We start from the raw sequence: 25,342 nt of genomic DNA on the forward strand, positions 1-25,342 counted from the left end.
AAGGACATCTTGGTTGCTTCCAAGTATTGGCAATTATGAATTAAAGCTGCTATAAACATTTGTGTCCAGGTATTTGTATAGATATAAGTTTTCAACTCCTTTTACGTAAACACCAAGGAATGCAATTGCTGGATCATATGATAGGAGTATGTTTAGTTTTATAAAAACTGACAAACTGTCTTCCAAAATGGCTGTACTATTTTGCATCTTTCCCAGCCATGAATGCGAGTTGCTGCTGCCTCACATTCTCGCCAGCATTTGGTGTTGCCAGTGCTCCAGATTTTGGCCATTCTAATACGTATGTAGTGGTATCTTATTGTTTTAATTAACAGTTTCCATCAATTCCATGGTGCACCTTTCCATATGCATACTTGCCTCCATATATCTTTCTTGGTGAGGTGTCTATTAAAGGTTTTGGTCTGGCTTTGAACACGGTTGTTTGTTTTCTTGTTGTTGAGTTTAAGGGTTCTTCGTTTGGTTTTGGTAACCATCTTTTATCAGTTGTGTCTTTTGCAAGTATTTTTTTTTCCAGTCTGTGACTTGTCTTATCATTCTCATGATATCATCTTTTGAAGAGAAGTTTTAAATTTTAACAAAGTCTGGCTTATCAATTATTTCTTTTATGGATAGTATCTAAAGAGTTATCACTGCATCCAAGGTCATCTAGCTATTTTCCTATGTTATCTTCTCAGATTTTTTAGTTTTGCATGATACATTTAGGTCCATGATCTATTCTGAGTTAATTTTTGTGAAGCGTGTAAAATCTGTATCTAGAGTACTTTTTCATATGTGGATGTCTAATTGTTCCAGCACCATTTGTTGAAAAGACTATCTTTGCTCCATTGTATTGCCTTTGCTCCTATATCAAAGATCAGTTGGCTATACTTATATGGGTCAATTTCTGTGCTCTCTATTCTGTTTTATTGGCCTATTTGTCTATTCTTTGGCCAATATCACCTTGTCTTGATTACCATAACTTTATAGCAAATCTCGAAGTCAGGCAGGATCAATCTTCCAATTTTGTTCTTCTCCTTCAATATGGGTTAGCTCTCCTGGGTCTTTTGTCTCTCCATATAAACTTTGAAATCAGTTTCTTGGAACCCAAAAAATACTTGCTGGGGATTTTGACTGGGATTGCATTGAATTTATAGATCAAATTTGGAAAAACTGACATCTTGATAATATTGAGTTCTAACCATGAACAAAGAATATTTCTGCATTTATTTATTCTTAGATTTCACTTATAAGAGTTTCGTACTTTTCCTCATATAGACCATGTACATATTTTGTTAATTTATACCTAAGTATTTCATTTGCGGGGATGCTAATGTAAATGGCATTCTGTTTTTAAGTTCAAATTACACTTGTTCACTGCTTGGAAAGCAAGTGACTTCTGTATATTAACCTTGTGCCCTCCAACCTTGCTATAATTGATTATTAGTTCCAGAGGTTTTTCTGTCAATTCTTTTGGATTTTTTATATAGATCATCCTGTCATCTGCAATCAAAAATGGTTTTATTTTTTTCCCCAATCTGTATACCTTTCTTTTGTTTTTCTTGTCTTATTGCATTTGTCAGAACTTCCAGTACGATGTTTTAAAAGGAGTGGTAGGAGACGACATCCTTATCTTGTACTTGATCTTAATGGGGAAAGCTGAGTTTGTTACTATTACGTATGATGTTAGATGCAGGTTTTTTGTAAATACTCTCTTCTTTTAAAGATTTATTTATTTATTTTAGAGATGGAGCAGTATCAGGAGGGTCAGAAAGAGGGAGAGAATCTCAAGCAGACTCAACAGTGAGTGTGGAGCCCAATATGGGGCTCATCTTATGACCCTGAGATCACAACCGGAGCTGAAACCAAGATGCTTAACTAAATGTACCACCCAGGTGCCCCTGTAAGTATCCTTTATCAAGTTTAGGTAGTTCCCCTCTATCCCTAGTAGACTGAGTTTTTATCATGAATGGCTCTTAAATTTTGTTGTTTTTTTTTCTGCATTTGTTTCTATGATCATGTGATTTTTCTTTTTTAGCCTGTTGATATGATGAATCACATTAATTGATTTTTGTGTGTTGAACCAACCTTTCATACCTGGGATAAATCTCACATGGTAATATTAGATATGTTCATATTTTGATATGTTGATGAATAGTTTTCTTTTCTTATAATGACTTTCTCTGGTTTTGGCATTAGGGTAATGTTGGCCTCATAGAATGAGTTAGGAAGCATTCCCTCCATTCTCTGAAAGAGATCACAGAGTATTGATATAATTTTATTCTTAAATGTTTGGTAGAATTTGCCAATGAACCCATATGGGACTGGTGCTCTCGATTTTGGAAGGTTTTAATTATTGTTTCCATTTCTTTTACAGATATAAACTGATTCAGATTGTTTATTTCTTCTTGTATGAATTTTGGCAAATTGTCTTTCAAGGAATTGATGCAAGCCACCTAGGTTATCAAATTTGTAGCCTAGAGTTGTTCATATTATATCTTTATTGCCATTTCATGTCCATAGGATCCATAGTGATGCTCCTTTCATTTCTGATATTAGTAATTTGGGTTCCCTCTCTTTTTTCTTAATTAGTCTGGCTAAAGGTTTATTGATTTTATTGATCTTTGCCAAGAACTACCTTTTGGTTTTATTGGTTTTCTCTATTGATATCCTGTTTTCAATTTTATTGATTTCTGCTCTAATTCTTATTATTTCTTTTCTTCTGCTTACTTTGAATTTGCTTTGCTCTACTTTTGCTAGTTTCTTGAAGTATTAACTGGGATTATTGGTTTTAAATTTTTTTTCTAATATAGGTATTCAATGCTATAAATTTCCCTCTAAGCATTGTTTTCACTGCATCCCACAATTTTTTTCTTTTTTTGGGGGTGGGGTGTAAGTGAATTTTTATTGGGAAGGGAACGTGTCATCTTAAGCAACAGCAAAGGAAGAATGAATAAGGAAAGTTTCTGTTGTCACAGATATACAAGATCTGCATCGTAAATGATACGGGAGGCTCCGTATCATTGTGACCCTCCGTGCAGAAATGCCAAATGCTTTTCCATTTAATCTAATACTTCTGGATTCTTACCAAAAAGAAATACAGTAAAAGCATGGAAAAGTTTTTTTTTACTGAAAGCAAACCCCGGAAGAAGAGTAAGGGAGGGAATGTAGAAATTAAGAATTATGTAGGTCACTTTTTAAATCGTAATGAGCTGGATTTTCATATCTTCACTGTAATACGAAACACAGTCATTTGCCGAACTAGTTCAGATTACTTAAATACTAGATATGTTTTTAGTCCTCTACATAAGTGTTTGGAAGTTACTTATGTTTTTGGAAATGAGGGTATCAAATCTTTTCTACAGTGGTAACTGCACAGCAGGAAGACCAAGACAAACACAAATCAAGGAATGGAGTTTTCCCAAAGCTGCAGTATGAAAAGACTATAAACAGTTGATTCCATCCATGTGAATGGGTTTCTTTGCTATAGGAAATCCAAACGGAATAAGGAATGGAGATGAGTAAAAAGTTTCTTGAAGAGAAGTATGATACCCTGTATGCATTTAGTTTTCTGCCCCTTCCTTGGCATCATATTCTTCTGCAGTGTCTGAGGTCCATAATTTAGGTTGTCTCTAAGCAACTGCATGATGAGGGTGCTGTCTTTGTATGAGTCTCCATTCAGTAGACCAAGTTGTGCAATGGCCTTATCAAAAGCTGTGTGCAGTGTGCAGTGTGCAGGCAAGATCTGGGTAATTAAGGATCTCATAGTAAATACAGAAAAGTTAAGAGCCAGGCCAGGCAGACTGAGAGGTGGGTTGCAACTCTTTCTTGCTTATATCAAAACCCTCTTGGTAAACTCCTTGGGAATTATCTATAGTTTGTTATCTATCATCACCACATGCAACTTCAGTAAGGTACCAGAAGTAATCTCCCTTCATTTTCAGATAGAAGACCTTACTCTCTGGATTAGTTGCACTGGCTATTAAATACTTATCCAACAATTACAGCACCGTGGTGCAGATGAGCCTCAGTTCAGACTCCACTTTCTCCCCATAGTCCTTAATCAACTACAACTTCTTGTCAGAGGTTTTCTGCTCGATGCTCCAGACGACCCTCCAGGTGGACCTGTGGCCCCTTACCACGTTCTTGTAGGCCCCCTACAGCAGGTTTCACTCCTCGTTGGACAGCTCAGTGGCCCTCTCCATCACAGTCTTCACGCAGATGGCCATATCATCATGGTAATCAGCCTGCTCAGCCACTTTTGCCTTCTAGATCAGCTCTGTCTTCTCTGTGGGGACAGGGAGAGAAGAGCGAGGGTGAGCACCCACCTGGATTGGCTGGAGAGGTGCATCCCTGGCACGAGTCCTTCCACTTTGAGCTGCTTTTGGCTTCAGCAGAGGACCCTCCAGTTTCCTGCATCTCACAAATTTTGTTAACTTGTTTTGTATTCATTTAGTTTAAAATATTTTTAAACTTATCTTGAAATCTATTCTCTGACCCATGTGTTATTTAATAATGTGTTCTTTAAACTTTAAGAATCGGGATTTTCCAGTTATCTTTCTGTTATTGATTTAAAGTTCAATTCCACTGTGGTCTGGGAGCAAACATCGTATGATTTTTATTCCTTTGGATTTGCTAAGGTGTGTTTTACGAACCAAAATGTGCTCTATCTTGGTGAAGGTTCCATGTGAGCTTGAGAAGAATGAATATTCTGCTGTTGTTGGACGAAGCAGTCTATAGATGTCCATTATATCCAGTTGATTGGTACTATTGTTGAGCTCAACTATGTCCTTACTGATTTTCTGCCTGCTGGATATGTCCATTTATGATACAGGCTTGTTGAAGTCTCCAACTATGACAGTGGATTTATCTACTTCTTTAGTATCTATTTTAATGATCCTAGTTTGGCTTCTATACTTTTGATTCACAAATTAATATTTGCACAATGATGTATAATTATTTTCCATTTGACACATCTAACTCCAAATATATATGTAATAGATTAGTATTCCAAGGTTTTATTTTAACATTTTATTTTTGTTATGTTAAAATTGAAGTTTTTAAAAATTAAAACTTTTTAAATAATTTACCTCACATTTCATAAACAGAAAAAATAATGCCATGCTTATTTTTATTTTTCATAATTGCCATCTTTGATGTCACCAAATCCACTTAAGAATGAGAACTGCAAAGAAAATTTCATACCAAGACAATTCTTTGGCTCATATCAGCCCACTTGGCATGAACCTTTAGTTCTTGTCACTCATTTCCTTATGTCTATAAAGAAAAACTGAAAAAGTTTCCATCTTCTTTTCCACCTGTGTCTTGGATTAGTAGGTGGCTCCTCTTCTCATATGATCCCTTGTATTTATTCTTATTTTATATATATATATAAATTTATATATTATGTATTTTTATATATTTTATATAAATTTATATATTATAAATTTTATAAATTTATATATTTTATATATATAAATTTATATATGTATCTTACTTAGATTTTATTTATACTCAAATAAATCCAATATATTTAACATGAAGAAGGCATTTATAACATCAGTAAATCCCTCAAAACCCACAAATACTGAATGACTAAAGCAGTGTACAGTTTTGCCAAGCTTTCTTTTTGTCCCCATTCCAAAGGTTTGATAGTCTCCCAATCTCTCACTTAAATTCCCTCTTGGTTTTACATGTTGTTGATGTAATAGCTTAACAGTATTTCTGCCAATGAATTTCCTACACGAAGAAATTGCCAAGAAAGTTTGTGGTTAAGGTCATTTCTTGAGAGGTATGGACAAAAGAGATGCTACTCTGTCCACTGTGAAAGAAAGTGCCCAAAAGAGAATATAGCCATAGCACAGTGGTTTGCAATAGTGACAGCAAACATTATATTCACGGCTAAGAAAAATGTAAGTTCATTTGAAGTTTAATATATTTGCTTGTTTTCTTGTTCTTCATTAGAAGTACCAAAAGTTAAATATTTTCACTCTACCTCCCTGAAATATAAGTAGAGTTTAAGGAAATCCCTAAGAAAAAAGGGTACATTCTACTTAATAGTGCAATTTTGGCAACCAGTTCCAAGTTCTATCATTTTTTGAATTCGATTTTTTATTTAAATTCTAGTTAGTTAGCATACATAGTAAAATTGGTTTCAGGTGTAGAATTTAGTGATTCATCACTTGCATATAACATGCAGTGCTCATCTCAACAAACGCCCTCCTTAATACCCATCACCCATTTAACCCATTCCCCACCCACCTCCCTCCATCAACCCTCAGTTTGTTCTCTGTCTTTAAGAGTCTCTTATGGTTTGCTTCCCTTTCTCTCACTTTTGTTTTTCCTTCCCTTATGTTCATCTGTTTTGTTTCTTAAATTTCACATATGGGTGAAATCATATGGTATTTGTCTTTCTCTAATGGACTTATTTCGCTTAGCATAATACTGTCTAGCTCCATCCATGTTGCTGCAAATGGCAAGATTTTATTATTCTTGATGGCTGAGTAATATTCCACTGTAGATTTATATCACATCTTCTTTATCCATTCATCAATTGATGGACATTTGGGCTCTTTCCATAGTTTGGCTATTGTTGGTAATGCTGCTATAAACATTGGGGTGAATGTGCCCCTTCGAATCAGCATTTTTGTATCCCTTGAGTAAAAACTTAGTAGTCAATTGCTGGATCTAGGGTAGTTCTATTTTTAACTTTTTGAGGAACCTCCATACTGTTTTCCACAGTGGTACACCAGTTTGCATTCCCACCAACAGTGTAAGAGTGTTCCCCTTTCTCCATATCCTCACCAACACCTGTTATTTCCTGGGTCGTTAATTTTAGCCATTCTGACCTGTGTGAAGTGATATCTCATCATGGTTTTGATTTGTATTTCCCTGATACAGTGATATTGAGCATCTTTTCAATATGTTTGTTAGCCATCTGTATGTCTTCTTTGGAAAAACGTCTGTTCGTGTCCTCTGTCCAAGTTCTATAATTTTTGACAAGTATTTAAATTGTGGGCTATTGCTCCAAATATAAGCTTATTCCATGGATATGCTTTCTTGTTACTAAAACACAGTGACTCTAAATTGGGCCTAAAGTGATTAAATGGTAGCACTTTAACATAGTGAGTCTGTAGAGTGTAGCAGTTCAGAGCATGAGCCTTGGAGCCAGATTACCTGGATTTGCTCATCTATAAAAGGAAGACAACCACAGTACTTTCCTCACTGGAGGTTCTAGGGATTCCATGGCTTCATATTGTTGAAGTGTGCTGAACAGTGTGTGGGAAATATTGAGTGCTCCATAACTGTTGACTCTCCTTTTGAATGCTGCAAGTGGTACAAGTTAGGAACGAGGAGGAGAGAGTCAATAATTCCAAACTTAGTGCTATGAAATATGCAGATGCTCAGATTCATCTCCACTCAGAAACGTTTCATTCTCCTAATAAAGACTGAAGTAATCATGAAGCCAGGTTGCCATTTACTGCAAAAGAGATTATTTTGGATAATCCATGTGGGCCTGATATAAGCAGTCACGAGTGTCCTCATAAGAGGTGGAAAGAAGGGTCAGAGTCAGAAAACACAAGGTAGTGATGGAAGAAGAGTCCAAGAGAAAAAACTGAAGAAGCTACAGTAGGCTTTGAAGATGAGGAAGTAGTCATGAGCTATGGCTTGCAGGATGCCCTTAGAAGCTAGACAAGTCAAGAAAGCAACTTCTCCCCTAGAGCCTCTATGAGAAACAGTCCTGCTGACACCTTAGTCCTTCTGGCCTCTAGATCCATAAAATAGTAAATTTATGGTGTTTGAATCCATTGAATTTGTGGTTATTTCTTACAGGTGCAATAGGAAACCGACACAATTGGCCATCAAGAAAAGTAGCTTGGGGGTGGTTGGGTGGCTCAGTCAGTTAAGCATCTGCCTTTGGCTCAGGTCACAATCCCAGGGTCCTGGGATCCAGCTCCACATTGGGCTCCTTGCTCAGCGGGGAGTCTGCTTCTCCCTCTGCCCCTGCCCCCTTGTTTGTGTTCTCTAACCTTCACTCTCTCTGAAAGAAAGAAAAAGAAAGAAAGAAAGAAAGAAAGAAAGAAAGAAAGAAAGAAAGCAAGCAAGCTTGGATGTACATATTCTTACACAAACACACACAGAGACACACACATACACACAGACTAGGGCTATCACATCACTGATTAATGCACGTCACCGATTCTTTGGTAGGAAATAGCTGAGATAATACCCACTGTATATTCTTTGCATATTAGAAGTTCTAAGTATGGTAGGATAAAAGGAAAAACTCTTTTATCCTTATCAACAAAGTGTTCCATGTACTTTCAACAGGTCACAAGTTTGGAAAAAAAACCCACAACACAACAATGAATTATAACAATGACCTATGGTGTATGCACAATTCCTGAGCAGTGAACCATGATTCGAGTTTTCTAAGTGTGCATTGGACTTTAAGGTCTGCAAAGCTAGAGTTTGTGGTTTATTTCTTTTTCTGCTCCTAAAACCTAGCACAGATTATGGCACTGAATAAGGTCTCATTCAAAGTTTGTTGCACTCAATTGAACAAGGTAATAAAAACAAACAGTATTCCTTCTATAACTTTTTGTTCCATCACTCTTAGTGTGATATATGTTTTCTTACATGTGTATGCCGATCTGGGTGTGTGTGAATGTGTATGCGTGTGTGCTCCCTGTCAGCAGATGATGTTTTTGGCCTATTCTTCTGTAGTAGTAAAGGATTTCTTGCTTTATGACAATATTTCACATTTATTTGATGCCTGACCAGAAATATGAGTGAGGCCTCTGTTCATGATTTAGGGGAAAGAAAAACAAGCTGGTTTTCAACAGAATCTTGCTCACACAGCATCCAGAACAGTGTACTGATAGCAATGCTAATTATAAATTAAATTATATTGGATGATGATGATGATGACAATAAAATAAAATTATTCCTCGTGGTCATTTCTTACTTATAGTGTCTGTGAACAAAAATGGAAAGCCTAAATGTTACAAGTGAAAAAAAATTATTCATGAATTAAAAAAATGGATTGATTAAATGCATTAATATTCAGCTAATATATATTCTAATCCACACTAAACCCTTAAGCACAAATGCCTGGGTTATTAAAGACACATGGTGATAAACTGTACACGATTATTGTCTGGTAATCTAACTGTCCAAATAGCTCGAAAGTGGAATGTAACAAACGAGACTAGGCTTCTCATCCGAGTGCTAAATCTCTCATTGCTCTCCAGAGCAGCCAAGGAAACCTCTAGGTCTCCTACAGCTGGGCAAGAAGAGGAGGTGGAGTCAACCCAAAACATTTACATTTTTAGTGCATCACTTCTTTCTGCTAAGAACCTTTAACTGCTGTCTCATTTTCTCCATTAAAATCCCAGTTCTGGTCACTCTATTCTGTCTTCAGCAATAAGCAAGCAATTAATCAAACCCCAAGGAATAGTTAAAAGGAGTCCCTTTATAAGCCTGTGTCTGTGGTGTAATTATAGGTTTTCTCTCTCCTGCCATTTTTCTTGAGCCTTCCATACTCACATATGTGCAGGGACCATAACTGTCATCAGGAAGAAACGGGAACAGGTTTCTGAAAGGGTTCCAAGACATTCTGCCCTCCCAGACCTTTTCTCCATTGCCCTTCTTGAAATTCTGCTTTCTTCCTCCTTATATCCTTCCTTTCTATCCTTTTGAATATGGCATGATAAAACATTCTCTAGATGTCATAGTCTCTTCTGGGCCACAGTATTCTGGAACAAAAATTCTAAGGAAAGAATTGGGGCTGCTGTTGCTATTTTTTGTTTGCATTTAAACCAGTTTTATAATAAGGTATTATCCAAATAGCTTGAACACAAATCTATAAGCCACTAAAAATAGCGGGAAACTGAGAATACAGCTTGTTTTCAAAAAGACCAAAATAAAGCACAGCACAAAGAAGAGAGGATAAAGTCGTAGCCAAACATAAAAAAAATTCTATGTTGGCGTCATAATCGGGATGGACAATTTTTTTAAACTAACACGTATGTGGGGGAGTTGGGGAGGGAGTGGGGAACAAGCAACAGTTCATTCAATTTGAACGCTGAAATGGGGATACTGTTGAAGGAAGTTACCTAAAGACCTGCCGTCAGAGGCTTTAGAGATGAACTGACCTATGTGGCAGGGAGGAGGCAGATGGCCCCCATCAGGATCATCCCCAACCTTACCCTCTGCTCTCATAGGTATGTGCCCCGGGGGCTGGGGGTGGGGCAGTGTTTAGTCTTCCCTCATTTCTTTATCGAACTAACCTAATTTGCAGCACAGTGCAAATGAAATTATTTTACCACATTTTTAATGTACAAAAGCCAATGCACATTTGATACAGTGCTTCCTAGAGAGCTAAAATTAAAAAAACGTCCACTACTATTTACTTGTTAAAATGACCACCAAACATATTTAGAGGAAAAGACATTCTTAAAAATTCGATTAAGAAAACATTACCATCTTAGAGAGCAGTACTTCTTAACACAGTGATATATGCACACATGTACAATGTGTAATTCCTGTATATCCCATGCTTTTTAAAGTTATATAAGAGATTAAATGCTAGGATAGTCTCAGCCTCCATCTCTCTCCATTCTCCTCCACCAGCATGTGTTCTGGTGCCCGTGGGAAATGCCTTGCTCCCTGGAGATGAACGTAATGTGTAAATTACCCATTTTTCATAAAGCTTGGCCCCTACACACCGCCCAACAGCTTCTTCTGGTGCTCAGTGATGAATCAGTGATTCAGTCTCAAACAGGACTTTCAAAAGAATTTTTAAGAGGGCAAGGTCTCTCCTAGCATAGCTCAGGCTGGTCACCCTATTTTCCATGAGCCTCGTGGACCCCACTGACAAGGGTCCCGCACAAAGTCCCTCCCCGGAGGTGCCCGTGGTGGCTCCGTGTTCCCACGGAGTCATGTAACACAATCTCTGGAGATACTGAAGAATCCCTGGGACAGAGCTGGTGCCGCCGAAGTGGACAGGGAGCTGGACGGCTTCGCCGGGCTGACAGCGTCCACTCCGTGTCTCGTGGTCTGAGCTTGCCCAGCTGTGGAGAGAGCTCCGCTGCGGGGACTCCAGCAGGGACAGCAGGGAGAGAGCAGCCAGAGGAGACAGTTCGGAAGGGCGGCGCTCACTTCCCTTTGTAGCTCTTCGGTTTTTCAGTAGTTTTACTCCATTTATCAGGAAAAATATTCTGTGGATGGGACATGATGGAATTTGCTCTAATCTTCAGGTTTCTCTAAAAAGCCTGCTTAAAAAAGCTGCGTGAAGCTCGCTGTGGCTTGCTTCACAATCAGCCAAAGAGTAAACATCTTCTCTCTGATGGTTTTTCTCCAGAACAGCTGCAAGGGCCCCACAGAACCGGTCAGAGATGCTTCACCGGTCGGGTGAAGTTGGGACAGCAGGAGCCCATGATCGTCGGGAAGTGCCTTCATGGCCTTGAGTGCAATCACTGCTCCTCCCAGGACCACCTGGAGAATGAGTTCTGACTTCATGTAGGGGAAAAAGGTCAATGCCAAGTCTCAGGGGCCTGCAGAAGCATGTGGTCAGAGCCAGTGGCGAGTGCCTTCCTGAGTTAAGTTGGTAGTTTGGTAGAATGGTAGAAACCAGACGACTCGGAAAGAGGCCGTGCCAAGGAGAATGTATAGCTCAGGGAAGTTCTTGGCCGAAGAACTGTGCGGAAGCTCAGAGCTCAGCTCCAGAAGAGGTTGTAATGACGCCATTTCCTGATCTCAGATGTGGTTCTGGATGTGCTAGTTCCAAACTTCTGGAAAGATAGGAGTGGACAGAACTGGAGTGAAAGGGGGATGGAGGATCCAGTCAGAAGCAAAGGTGTTGCAACTAAACCAGTAACTGCTGGCAGAAAAGTTTGACTTTCCTGAATTTGATAAACCAGCAGTGAGCTTCCTGGAGATCCCCCGTAGAAAAGTACAAGAACCCCAGGGACCACAGGGACCACACAGGTACTGAAAATGAGGGAAGGGGGCCACGGGTAAGTGGGAGTGCCTGAGAAGAGCTGGAGAGCTCATGCCTATCTAGAAGTGGCAGCCTCTTTTCTGGTCCAGCAGATTTTTGACCAGAATTGGCAGATTTTCTTTTTCTCGAGAGAGAAGAAGAAGTCTGCACCTGGATGTGAAAGTTCCTGTTCTGGGTTTTGTTTTGTTTTTTATTTAATTGGTTATTTATGTGGTTTTAAAAACAAATACACAAATACTATTATTTCTCCAACACTGTGCAAGAGAAATAAATCACCTCCCCAAGATGAGCGTTGAACAAGGGTCAGCATTTTGCTGTCCCATTCCTATTTAGAAAGGGTGTTATTTTTGCCCAGGAGAGTAAGTGGGGTCTGGACCAGTGGGCACCTGGCAGGAGATTACCAGAACATCAGCCACACCCTCAGCAATATCAATTCTGGCTCTGTTTTTGTTGTCTGGTACCCTCTGCTGAGACCCAGCAATGCAGTTGTCACTTTTGTCTACATTCCCTTTTCTTTTTGGATAACTGCTTAATCCCCACTGTGTGCAAATAGTGTTAGTGGGAGAATAAATCAAACCACCCTCGCCTCATCCTACGAAAAGCCAAAAAGTCCCTTCCACCAGATCCTATAACTCACCCTCTCATTGCCCAGGAATAGGTAAAGGGTGGATATGTTTCTTCAGTTTGGCCAGTTCAACTTTCTGTCCTGAGATTTTGCATTTCAGTAGCGTAAGGATAATAAACGAACAAAACCAATAAATAAATAAATGTTGAGCCCTAGTGAAGCTGTTAAGTGATCTCTTCTGTGAAGCCCTTTGGTAACTATCTGGTGTCTACATTTCTCATGGTGCTTCAGCCTTCTCTTCCAGCCTTCTCTTTCAGCCATACTCAAAAAAAAAAGAGAGGGAAAGAAAGAAAAATCTGTTTGATCCAGGCCCCCAGGTCCCCCAGAGTTTATTTCAGTTGCTTGCAACCAAAGAGTCCTAGCCGCTATATTCCCAGTGGAATCAACAGAACAGTGGTGAAAAGGACACTCCACCAAGAATCCTATTGACCCTTTGGTAGGTGTGCTCTTTGGTGCTTATAACCATCGTCTCCCGCCCTTCCTCAAAGGACGCTGCTGCACAATTTCCATTCATATTGTCAGCAGTGATGCTTTCCGGAGAACCGTCAAACTGCGCCCTACCAAAGCCCTCCACAAAATGGATCTTCTCCAGCTAGACTTGTAGAAAAATGAAAGAAATGTAGGAAGATTAAGAAGGTGACAAGGGGCAGGAGAACATCTCATATCCTGCCCACCTCTGTTTTTCCCTCTCACCTCTGAGAGTCTCAGCATTAACTAGTCAGCGAGCCTCATAGGGGGGATTCCCAACAGTCATTACAACCATGGGCTTTGCAGAGATAGACTAGAGTTCGAATTCCAGGTTTGCCGCTTCCTAGCTTCGAACCCCAGGGTAAGTTACTTCATATTTGAAGCCATTTTTTCTCATCCATAAAGGAGAAAAATAATTCTCATCCCATATCACTCAGATTTTCTGAGACTCGGATGGCATGATGTTTGTACGTGCTAACCATAAGGTCCAGGGTACGATAAGGAATGATAAATGAACGTGCAGTGGCGTGTGTGAGCTCCTTGATATTGACAGCTTCTATAGAGTAGTTAAGTACAGAGCCAACAGCTAAAGGTTTGGAGAAAATTATAGTCCCATTTACGAGCTCAGTCTAGTAGGATCATTCCCACATTCGTTAATGTGAAGGAGAAAGAGGCTAACAAAAACAGTTTTCCTGGAGCAAGAACAGAACTGACTTGGTAGTTAAGGATTTATTTCTCAGAACCTACTCACAGAGTATTATTTTATTATGTTGTTTTCACAATTATATTTTTTAAGTAAATCACTTTAAAAATTCCAATGTTAATAGCTGTCATTGATGAATTTGGCTAAAGAGAATATTCTAAGTTGTTTCTAAAATTTAGCTACATATTATCATCTAGGGACCTCATAAAATGACTGATGCCCAGGCCTCACCCCAGAGCAATCAAAGCAAAATCTTTCGGGTGGGGCCCAAGCATTAGGATTTTATTTTATTTTAATTTTTAAGATTTATTTATTTGGGTGTTTGTGAGGGGCAGAGGGAGAGAATCTCAAACAGACTCCTGCTGAGTGCGGAGCCTGCCTTAGGGCCCCATCCCACCACCCATGAGATCATGTCCTGAACCCAAACCAGGAATCGGTCACTTAGCCATCTGAGCCACTCAGGTGCCCCCAGGTGTTAGGATATTTAAATGCTCCCCAGGTGATTCTAGTATAGATCCTAAGTTGAGAACTTCTACACTAAGGTGAGAAAAGGGAAAATATTTTCACCGTTATATAGGAAGTAGGAAATTTCAGAAATCAATGAGAGTGAAAGTAATTCCAAAATCAAAGTAACCTGACTTTGAATGACAAACTTTAGATGGTTCTAAAACCAGTGGGACAAGCCACAGCATAGTTATAATAAATGGAAAGCAGTCTTGTCATATGATAGTATAGAGGTTCTGTAAACCTCTGTGTTAGGTTGTAATGGTAAATACAAAGTTGAAATGTAATTAAACTTGTCTACAAAACACAAGTATGACTTTGATTCAGTAATTTATAGTTTCACTCTATTTGAAAATCAAATCTAACTAAATATTCTTAATGGCAGTCTTTCCCCTTCACTTAAAATCTGGGTTTCTCGACTCTGGCACCATGGACGTTGGGGGCCAGATAATTCTTCCAGTGGGGCCTGTCCTGTGCATTGTAGGATACGTAACAGCATCCCTGGCTTCTACCAGTTAGATGCCAGCATCAGCACCATCTCCAGTTCTGACAGCCAAAATGTCTCCAGACCTTACCTTGTGCTCCCCGGGGGCAAAATCACGCTGGTTAAGAACCAGTGTGTTAAGCGGACTACCACACACATCCGACTTCAATCAATATTTGCCTTAACTGGTTCCATTTAAACACATTTCCTGGATTCGAAATGAGGAATAAGGAAACAAAGACTGATTTCAATTTAAACAATGTTTACTTCAAAAACAAATTAGAGAGGAATTTAAAGAAAATGTTAGAACCAAGCCCTGCTAAGGAAGAAGACTGCAGGCTGCATAAAATGCTTGGCATTGAGTATCTCTGAAAGAAACAATATGGATTGTAAGAGGAAGTAAAATGGCTTGGTATGTGGTGTAGATCTGAATGGCTATGAGAGCAGGAGTAGGGGAGATGATTTGCTCAATTCTGCTTACCTCAGACCAGCTCTTCGGTGATCAGAGCATCCAGACGCCTATATTACAGCCATAATACCATCCTTTGGGCCCCATAGTTGTGTCAAATTTTAGTTATATCTGGTGTGGATTATTGACCTCATTTTAATAAGCACTCAATGAGTATCTGTTAAGTGCCAAAAATTGTACTAAGTGCTAAGAATGCCAACACAAATACAAAATATTTCTGAACTTGAAAGACTTCACATTCTAGCAGAGTAAGACCATAATTCACAACTTAAAATCTCTACCATTGTGTAATTGTTAAAATATGAAATGTAAAGGTTATTAAAAAGACATGAGGATTTAATCAATCTTGTAGAAACTGGATTTAGCGATGATATTTATCTGGGAGATGAGTTTGGACTCTGAGGGAAGGGCTAACCTTTGCTGATCACCTATTTGTTATGTTCCAAACAGGGATTCATTTTGCTCTCATGATAATAGTGCAAAGTGGTATGATTATCTCTGTTTTAAAAAAAGAGAACATTGTGATGCAGAGAAGTCAACTAGCTTATCTAAGATCACTCTGGATTTCAACCTGCATCTTTCTGATGTCAAAGCCCACAATTTTTTAAAAAGATTTTATTTATTTATTTATTTGTCAGAGAGAGAACACAAGCAGGGAGAGCTGCAGGCAGAGGGAGAAGCAGGCTCCCCGCTGAGCAAGGAGCCCAGTGCGGGACTCGATTCCTGGACCCTGGGATCATGACCTGAGCCAAAGGCAGACACTTAACTGATTGAGCCACCCAGGCATCCCAAAACCCACAGATTTTTAAAAAATTTATTTGGAATTAACTGCAAACATACAGAAAGTGGGAAAAATAAGAAAGCATGTAAATACCCATTACCAATATCAATACCCTACCCGGACTCACCTCTTATTAAGAGTTTGCCCCATTTGCTTTGCCGTGCTTGCTTATTCTTTATATATACTGTGTACTATAAATGTATAACTATTAATAATAATTACATTAGTATAGAAATATTAATAATAAATAATATAGCTATATATTACATATTAAAATATTATATATCTCTAGATATGTTTATATCTATAATACAGTATGTTATATAATATAGATATATATAATATTTTCCCTGAACATTTGAGAATGAGTTGCATACGAAGTGGTCATTTACCCTAAATTCCTCAATACATCTTTCCTACAAATAATGATATTCTCTTACCTGACCACATACAGATATCTACTTCAGTAAACTTTAACTTTAATATAGTACTTTTATATAATTTCACAATTATATTCTAATTTTTAAAAAAATTGACCCCATAATGATCTTTATAATAAAATTTCCCTTTAGGATCCAGTTTAGAATCAGGTATCATATTTAATTGTCATGCCTATTTTTTTTCTCTTTTGATCTGAAACATTTCCACAACCTTCCTTTGTTTTTTGCTTTTGTTTGTCATGACATTGGCATTTTTGAGGAAGATAGCCTCCTCCCCACTTCCTAGAATGTTCCTCATTTGGGGTTTGCCTGAAGTTTCTCCATGAGTGGATTCAGATGCATTGCTGGCTGAAGTGCTAAATAGTGAGGGGTAGCCTTTCCAGAGCATTACATGGCAGGTACATAATAGCCCTTGTTTAGGAAACGTCCATTTCCTAAGTCATAAATTAGGGTTATTGAAAATAGAAAAGAAAAATGTATATCTTTCTCTTTTATTTGTACTGATGTGCATGTGTACCTGTTAGACATTTCCTTCCTTCTCATAATCAATCATCTTTAATCTCTTTTAGCTTAATTTGCAGGCCAAACTTTTTTTTTTTAATGACATGCTTTTAGGCCAAACCTTGGTAAATCTTTTTCCATATATAAGTAGTTACCTCTATTATGTCCCAGAATTGTACAATATGGACAACCTTACATAATCACTACAACATTTAATTTCTAGAAATCACATAATTAAGACTAAGAAAATCTCACCTAGTTTCCTCCTTGGGACTTCCAAATCCCATGATGATCAACTGTGGGGACATCATTTTCCTTCAGGGCCAATTGCAAGTTCTATCAAGAAAGATGTGGCCTATTCCCCAAATGCTGACTGAAATTAATACAACACTTCTCAAAAATGATGTTATTTTCTTTCCTGACACTCATCTGATAAACTCTGAATGGGCTACTCACTCAGGCTGCTGATACCAGGGCAGACATGACTGGCACCATAATCCCAACTCTGGCAGGTCACACACAAATCAGAGTCAGCGGGATTCCAGAATCCTGAGGTGGAGACCTCATGGGCCAAGCAGAAACACCTGGACAACGTAATCTCAAGAATTGAGCACCACGCATACACATCAGACCATCTCCAGCTAACTCACAGCTTAAATAACAAACCCAGATACAGTCAGCTCCCAGCCATGTTCAGAGACCTTGCTTTCCTAATATGGGACAGTGGCAGGGGGGTTGCAATCTTCTCGGTTGAAAAGACCCACTCCATTTCTTTTACCCTATTCCTCATTTTCAAGAGCCTTCCTAAACTCCATAGTAGATTAAGTTCTCTGCTTGGCAGTAAAACTTTTTATTTCCACTCAGTGTTCAATCTTTGGTGGCTGTAGTTTTAATTTTTTTTCTTTCATATACATCGATTTACTAAAATCTGCTTGCTACAAATACTGTGATTCTCTTGGCCTGAGGGCTTTTTCTTGAACGTGGGACGATGTTCAACTCCCACACAGGGCAAACTGTAAGTGCCAAAGAATGACTATGCCCCGGATCTGCTCTTGACCACTAACGGACAAGGTATTGGTGACAAGTACCTTAACTTCTACCTCCTTGGGTAACTCTAAGGCATGTCCTATACTATCAGATTTTGACCAAAGGAAGGAGCTCTAACCGCCATCTGCTTTCCTCACACTCTCTCTATTGGCTCTTCTTTCTTCCATGCCTCGTGTGCTACTCTCCCACTGGTGTTTTCTCAGACTTCGCTTCACTTTTCAAATCAACTATTTGCAGACAACCTTGTCTCAGAGTCTGCTTCTAGGGAGACCCAAACCAAGACAATTGTCCTTTTTTTTCCCCCAATGAGACGTTCTTTATTATTCTTACAGATTGTGAAAAAGGAGAAAACAAAGTATCAAAAATCAAGGTGATTGTCTTTTTATGGGCTTTTCTAAAGGATAAAATAAAAAGAAGTTTAATTCTCACTAGCATGACTGGCTTTAGTTTCCAATCTTTGTGATGACTGATGACAAAGAATTAAGAGCATATTCTAAGAATAATCAATAATCTTTAGGCATTGAGAAGTCTAATTCCAAATATAAGAAAGGAAAATCATTCTGAATCTTCAGAAGAACTCAATGTACCTCAAGAGATGGAGCATATAACTTATTTTTCACCATCTGCATTTGGGAAGAGCTCCAGGCAAAATGAGTAGTATTTTCTCTATAGCTATATGACTAAAAGGGCTCCACAGTTTTGTTGGAAGACCTCTGTCCCAAAGGCAAATCCCAATCTTCACTTCTAGAGACAGAAAATTGCTGTAGCTTTTGTTTTGTTTTTAAAGTTTTTATTTAAGTAATCTCTACACCTAACATGGGGCTTGAACTCACAACCTGGAGATCAATAGTTGCATGGTCTTCTGACTGAGCCAGTCAGGCACCCTGAAAATTGCTGTAGTTTTTAAATAATGGTCCTGTGGTATCATACTTTCCTTTTAATACTACAGTTTTAAATATGATGGGGCACGTGGGTGGCTCAGTCGGTTAAGCATCCCACTCTTGACTTTGGCTCAGGTCATGATCTCGTGGTCATAGGATCAAGCCCCGTGTTGGGTTTGTGCTCAGCAGGGAGTCTGCTTGAGATTCTCTCTTTGCCCTCTCCCTCTGCACCTCTCCCACTCGTGCACTCTCTCCCTTTCTCTCTCTCAAATAAATAAATAAATAAATATTTAAAAAAATATGTTTATAAGCAGTGTTAATACTTTCCCATCTTTATTCACCTAGCGTCTTGCAGGTGAAATTTAATTTAACTGAAATGTCTTCTCTAGAAAGGCTTTTGTTACAATTTACCACACAAGCCAGTGCAACTCTGGGGTCCTTCAGGTAAAATAACAGCTGAGTTTTCCTCACCTAATTTTGAAACCAGTCAACAATTAATGAATGGATTTCAGATATAAGATAAAATAGATTTTAAATCAAATATAAAGGTTAATAATGCAATAGAACAGTGCAGTGACCTGTAAAACAATATAAATAAGGGTTGTATATAGTTTCCAAAATCACATTCTGGCGGTGTGCAAAGATGATTTTACCAGATCTCAGCTGAACGAGTTGGTTAGTAGGGTTAAATATGTGGTGTTGACAGTAATTCCAGTAAATGGAAATGTAGTAAAGAGTTTTGCATAAATACACAATTAATGCACATTTGCAAATCATTATTAAGTAGATTATGCTTTATTTATAAAACCTAAATGAACTTGTTATAAAGTCATAATACTATGTGTATGTATATGTGTGTGTGTGTGTGTGTGTATATATATATATATCACATTATTCTATTTTGGGGCAAGAAATCTTGTGATATGCTAAGTGTTTGAATATATTGTAAATATTACTGATAATGAGGTTTCTAGGAATAGGGTATTAGTATGTGACACAACCATGCTATTTAAAGCCATAAGTGTAACTTACCTAATTATATCTCAGCCTTGCTTTAGCTACTTTCCTGGAAACACATACTTTGTTCTTTATACTCAGCTTTCACAGTGTTTATGTTTTAACTCCATTACTTTCCCTGGTTTATTAATTTTTATCAGATAGAAGAATGCTTGATTGCATAGCTACAATCCATTGACCTGTTAACATGGCTATAATCTGGAGTATTTCATTTCACTTGATACTGCACATGTCGTTAATGTTAATACTTTTAAGAATATATGGAAATTACAGACAAACTACATTCCCATGAAAGCCTAAAAGCTACCTAGTATGAATCTAAGTCAGCCCTTTGAAAAGACTCCTCCTCATCTAAGACACTATCACTAGTGCATCCAAAGAATATACACCTTTTCCTTGAAAAATATAAATGAATTCATAGGAAATGTGTCAACATTATAAGACTGTTAAATTGAAATATACTTTAATTGGGCTTCTGTAAAGAGTAGTATAGACTTTCTAAGAGAAAAGGAAAAAAAATCATGAACTAGTGGTAAATTATTAGAAAAGATAAGATACACAGATATTGAAATGAAAATATTTTTACCGTCGAGGTTATTCATCTGTTAGGAAGTTGGAAAAGGGGTAGAGCACATTGTGAGACCATTCAGAGCTGTACTAGTGATAAGGACATTTAAAGACAAGGGTTTCTCTCTTTTCCTCTGCTCCCCCAACATGACGCTCAGATCTTGCGCAGCTCTCATCATTATTAACTGTCGCTGGCCTGGGAGCCCTGGGGAGCAGCACTAAAACAGTCACTTCTGTGCCTCCATCCTTGGAGCACAGGCTGCGCTCAGGCTTTGACTGCTTAAAGCTGGGTTGCAATTATTTTCCCCAAGACTTTTAAAATTCATGCTTTCATAATTCTCTATTTGCACTCTAATATCAAGATATCACAAAATAGATGCATACTGCTATCCTATTAGCATAAAAAAGCTCACTGAAATTAATTTTGAAAAGAAACCAGCAACAATTCTACATTTGCAAAGCATAATATACTAAAACTCACTAATAACATTGCCTTAAAGTCTGTTTTCTCCTTTTAATTTCAGTCTAATACACAAACCTACTTCCGGCTCTGCAGTTTTTCTTCCTTTGAGGTCCATTCAGTGACACGAATGGGAATTAGTGGTGGGAAGAAGAGAAATGCATGACTGTATATTGAGCCGATATGATTTGTATGGACAGTGTAAAACTTGGAGCTTTCCTTCAGGAAGTCCCACCTCTCTCTTATGCCCTGTAAGTGGGCCACAGGCAGAAGAACAATTCCTGCTTGGTTCCTATCAGAGCTATCTCATTGTCCATTAACTAAAAAAAAAAAGACGTTCTTGTTTTGTTCCCATATCACTTTCCTTTTCTTAATTGTCATTTTCGAGAATTTTAATTCCATATTTTTCATTACTTATTCAAGAACATGCAAGGAAAGCACTTATTATAATGACTATAGCCTTCCTGAAATCTAGCTCTCTTTCAAAAGGAGGAAATACAGATTCTATTATATGTTTGACTTCTTGACCTCTTTTAAAGTCATGGCATAGAAGGAATACGAATTAATAATGATTTTAATTATGACTCCAACTTCTATCTTCAAGAGAACGTAAGTGGGGGGCAAGTTTGGAACGCTGGTGTATCCAGTCACGTGCCGTGTGGACTTACTGCTGGATAACTTGGCATTGGTGATTTGATATGAAATCTAGCTCTCTACATTTTGACTGAATTTCCCATTCTCAGTATGGAAGCCACATCAATCATTCCATTAGTGAGAGGGGTTATATTTCAGAACATCAAATTTACTTTGAAGACACCATAAAGAGAATTAAGTGTATTGTTAAGTATTCTTTCTTCAATGTTGTAAGTGTAAATTATTGACACGTGGAGGGAAGAGATGCCACATTGCAGATCATTCTTGTTGGATGAAGCATGAGCTGAAGTATCACTTTCTAACAATTAAGAAATTAGCACTAACAATTATGTGTCATTTCTTCTCTAGAGCTCACAGCATGATTAGTTTATGCCTAATTAAGGGCCTAAATCAGAAAAGAAAGTCTGGCGCCAGCCTGAGGGGAAATTCCTATAGGCTACTTTCTAAGTTTTTTCTACTTAAATTAGAATGTAATTCAATTTTCAGTGATGATTTGAAAGGACTCTTTATTATTTCACAATTCTCTTATTTCAAACAAACCTTTGATTTCTATCTCCTATCTTTTTCTATGTTGTCCTTTTAACTTGCTGAAACAAAATAAAATAAAATTAGCTTAAAAAGAGAGAGACAAGAGAAAAGAAAGACGACATAAAGTTGAAGAAACCTTCCTGGAAGTTTGTACAGTATTCCTTCTCTTTTCCAACAGGCCATCATTCTCGAAAACTTCAAACTCCCCAGGAAACCTTTTAAAACTGAAACCTCTAACTCAGTACAAAAAGCCACACAACTTTCCCCCAAGACAGGGGAAGTAAACATTTAGTTTGACATATTTCAAGTGTTTCATTGATTCTTCAGTTGGATCGAGATTTTTTTCAAACACCCTATTCAAAAATAGCAGCATGAGGAAACGATTAGAGACGAGATTCCCCCCAAAATGAGTGAAACAAATAAATGACATGTATGCACCCATGTGTATATGCAAGTGCGTGCGCACACCTATACCAATGTATATACATGCACGCTGTGTATGTGCATGTGTGTAAAGCACTTGCACACACACATGTGGAACTTATCAGGCTTTATATTCTTACATGTATCATATCATAATATTATCCCTGTTGTACAGCATAGGAAACTGGAAACCAAAGCTTAGAAGTGTTTATTAACTTTCACGCCGTCATACAGCTAGTAAAATGGCTGAGGCGCAAAGTAAACAGGACAGACTAATACAAAATAAAGGTCAAAGGAGTGCAAATAAAATTCCTAATTTAATGTTGCCTTTATGATTAGTTACGCCCTTTCAAAACTAATTTAACCCTAAAGGAACGTCTTATTCAAAAATATAAAACAAATGGCTTTCACCGTTTATCAAAAATAAGAAAGAGGTTTTTAATGCAATTTTTCTTTTTCTTTTGACATTTCTTTGCATGGCAAATTTAGAAAATATGACCAAAGGGAAAGCTATTTTCCCTAAAAAAGAGAAATGACAAACTCTTGTGATATCAATAGGGTAAAAGAAACCAAGAAACCTCGAGCCTGTGGACATAATAAACACCAATGCCTATACATTAGAAAGTACCTACAAGAAATTTTCCATGTTTAACTGAAACTGGTTTCATCCTTCTCCAATTTCCAGAGTGGAAATTAACGACTTCTGAGGAATAAAAACAAAAGGAAACTAGAAGAAGAAACAGAAAAGAAGCAAATTATATTTCTTTAATTAGAAGACAAACTTGGAAGATGAAAAACGTCTTTCTACACACCACATAGTAATCCCGGTGGCTCCCCTTCACTTGAAATTCAGTGATTTGGTTTACCAGACAGCTTGGGGTAAAGGCCTCCCCCCATGTGTATAAGGAAGCAAGAAAGCACTTTGTTTCTTTTTCTTTGAGAAAGCAGAAAACTACAATAAACCCAGTTAAAATCTGAAGATGTGCTTGTCTCCATCAGATGCACAATCTACCTTCAAACTGCTTTTCAAAAACCTTTGGAAGACTGGCTACTGTTGCCGGAAAGGGGTCACAGAAACAGAGCATTACTGACGACAACTGACAAATTGTTTTCATTTTGCTTAGTATTTCAAATAGATTTAATATTGGGGGAACATTGTTAGAAATTGTTGTCATAGTCTTTGAAGACCGATGTGTTAAAGTACAGGAATGTATATGTACAGATACACATATTTATTTTTATATAAATATGCACACACATCCATGTGCATAATCTAAAATACATACACTGTTGGTAGGTGGATTTTGTCATCAGCGGTGCTTTGAGCCCCGGTTCCCTGAAGAGCAAATGGCACACAATATGAAACATACCCATTGAGAACCATTAACAACGATTCAAATAATTAAGGTTAAAAAAAGAAAAAAATCAGACTAGAGCTAAAGAAATCAGGGGTTTGACCTGAAACAACTTCTCTGCCATTGTATTTTATTTATCTCCCCTTGAAGTGGCATTTTACCTGGAGAATATAAAATCTGGATTAGTTTTTATGGGCATCACCACCATACGTGCAGAAAATACGAGCCTCAAAAACTTCTTGCAACATATATTTTATGAACCTCAAACTATTTCCTGCTGAGTTAGAAATAGGTTCTCCGCTCCAACTTCATATATGTAATAGATCAACATCATAGAACATTCCATTATCATTTTTAAAATAATTTGATTAATAACGATACTTATGAAAATGCTGATTTCCTGGCATTCATTTTAAAGGACTTACAGGGCAATTTCCACTTAATAGTGATAACCAAAATAAATAAAATAAAAATAAGTAAAATATTTTTGATAACCAAAAATAAATAAATTCTTATATCTGAGAAGCAGACCAAAAAAACCATCGATCAGCTTATTTCATACTTAGAGGTTATCTGGTTAAAAAACTTTTCTACAGTGTTTTGCCGTTTTTATATCGTCTTCAGAAAACATCTTGTATTTTTAAACCATGCAACAAAGGTTACCTTTGTTCTTCACAAGGACTGCAATTTTAAACTCCTTTGTTTCCCCTTTCACAATACCTGTATTTCCATCATTTTGAAGAAGGGGAGTTGGTAGGGGGAACAATGGCTTATTTATTTTACCCAGAGCTTTCACCTATTGAAAAGTCCCATAGAATTGACCCTGAGGATTAGGTTATAGCAAAATTCCAATGGACGTTTTCTTTGTTTTATTTTTTTTTTAAGCTGGGGTTTTGCAATGCAAATGATCACTAAAACTTTTATATGTGTTGTAACTGAAATATACTACTTGGGGTCACAATACTATTGAAAGAAAGGGAGGAAGAAAAGAAGAGAGGAAATACAGTTATTTGGGGAATATGGGATTGAAAGGCACTGTAAATAACCACCTTTGCTAGCATTTTTTAATGTTATTTTTGTCCTACCTTCCTCAGTCTGACTTAGGAAGCAGTTTATAATAAGGCATTGACCATTGCAGTCATCCAAATAGAAGGCCTTTTAATGACAAGTTTCTACTCTATAGTAGTACTCAATATTCATTTGATTTAAGAGCATTAGGTAGTGAGCACAACTACTTTATAATGGGTGAATCAATAATTTATGTGGGACCAAAATATTCATCAATTAATAATAAAGAATACTGTCTGCTCTTTCAGAAACAAAATGAACAACAAAGAAACACACACAGACACACACACAAACATAAACCATCAAGATCTGGTCCTTCTCATTTGTCTCTGACAGGGGCAACTTCTGAGATATTAAAGAGGAATATTA

General features: G+C 37.6%; 1 pseudogene; it reads right to left on the minus strand.

The window, feature by feature from the left end:
* Positions 1-3,557: 3,557 nt before the first annotated feature.
* On the minus strand, positions 3,558-11,517 carry LOC100469847 (annotated as a pseudogene).
* Positions 11,518-25,342: the final 13,825 nt, after the last annotated feature.

Source organism: Ailuropoda melanoleuca, chromosome 10 (assembly GCF_002007445.2).
Source record: "Ailuropoda melanoleuca isolate Jingjing chromosome 10, ASM200744v2, whole genome shotgun sequence".
In the NCBI taxonomy this organism is placed as follows: domain Eukaryota; kingdom Metazoa; phylum Chordata; class Mammalia; order Carnivora; family Ursidae; genus Ailuropoda; species Ailuropoda melanoleuca.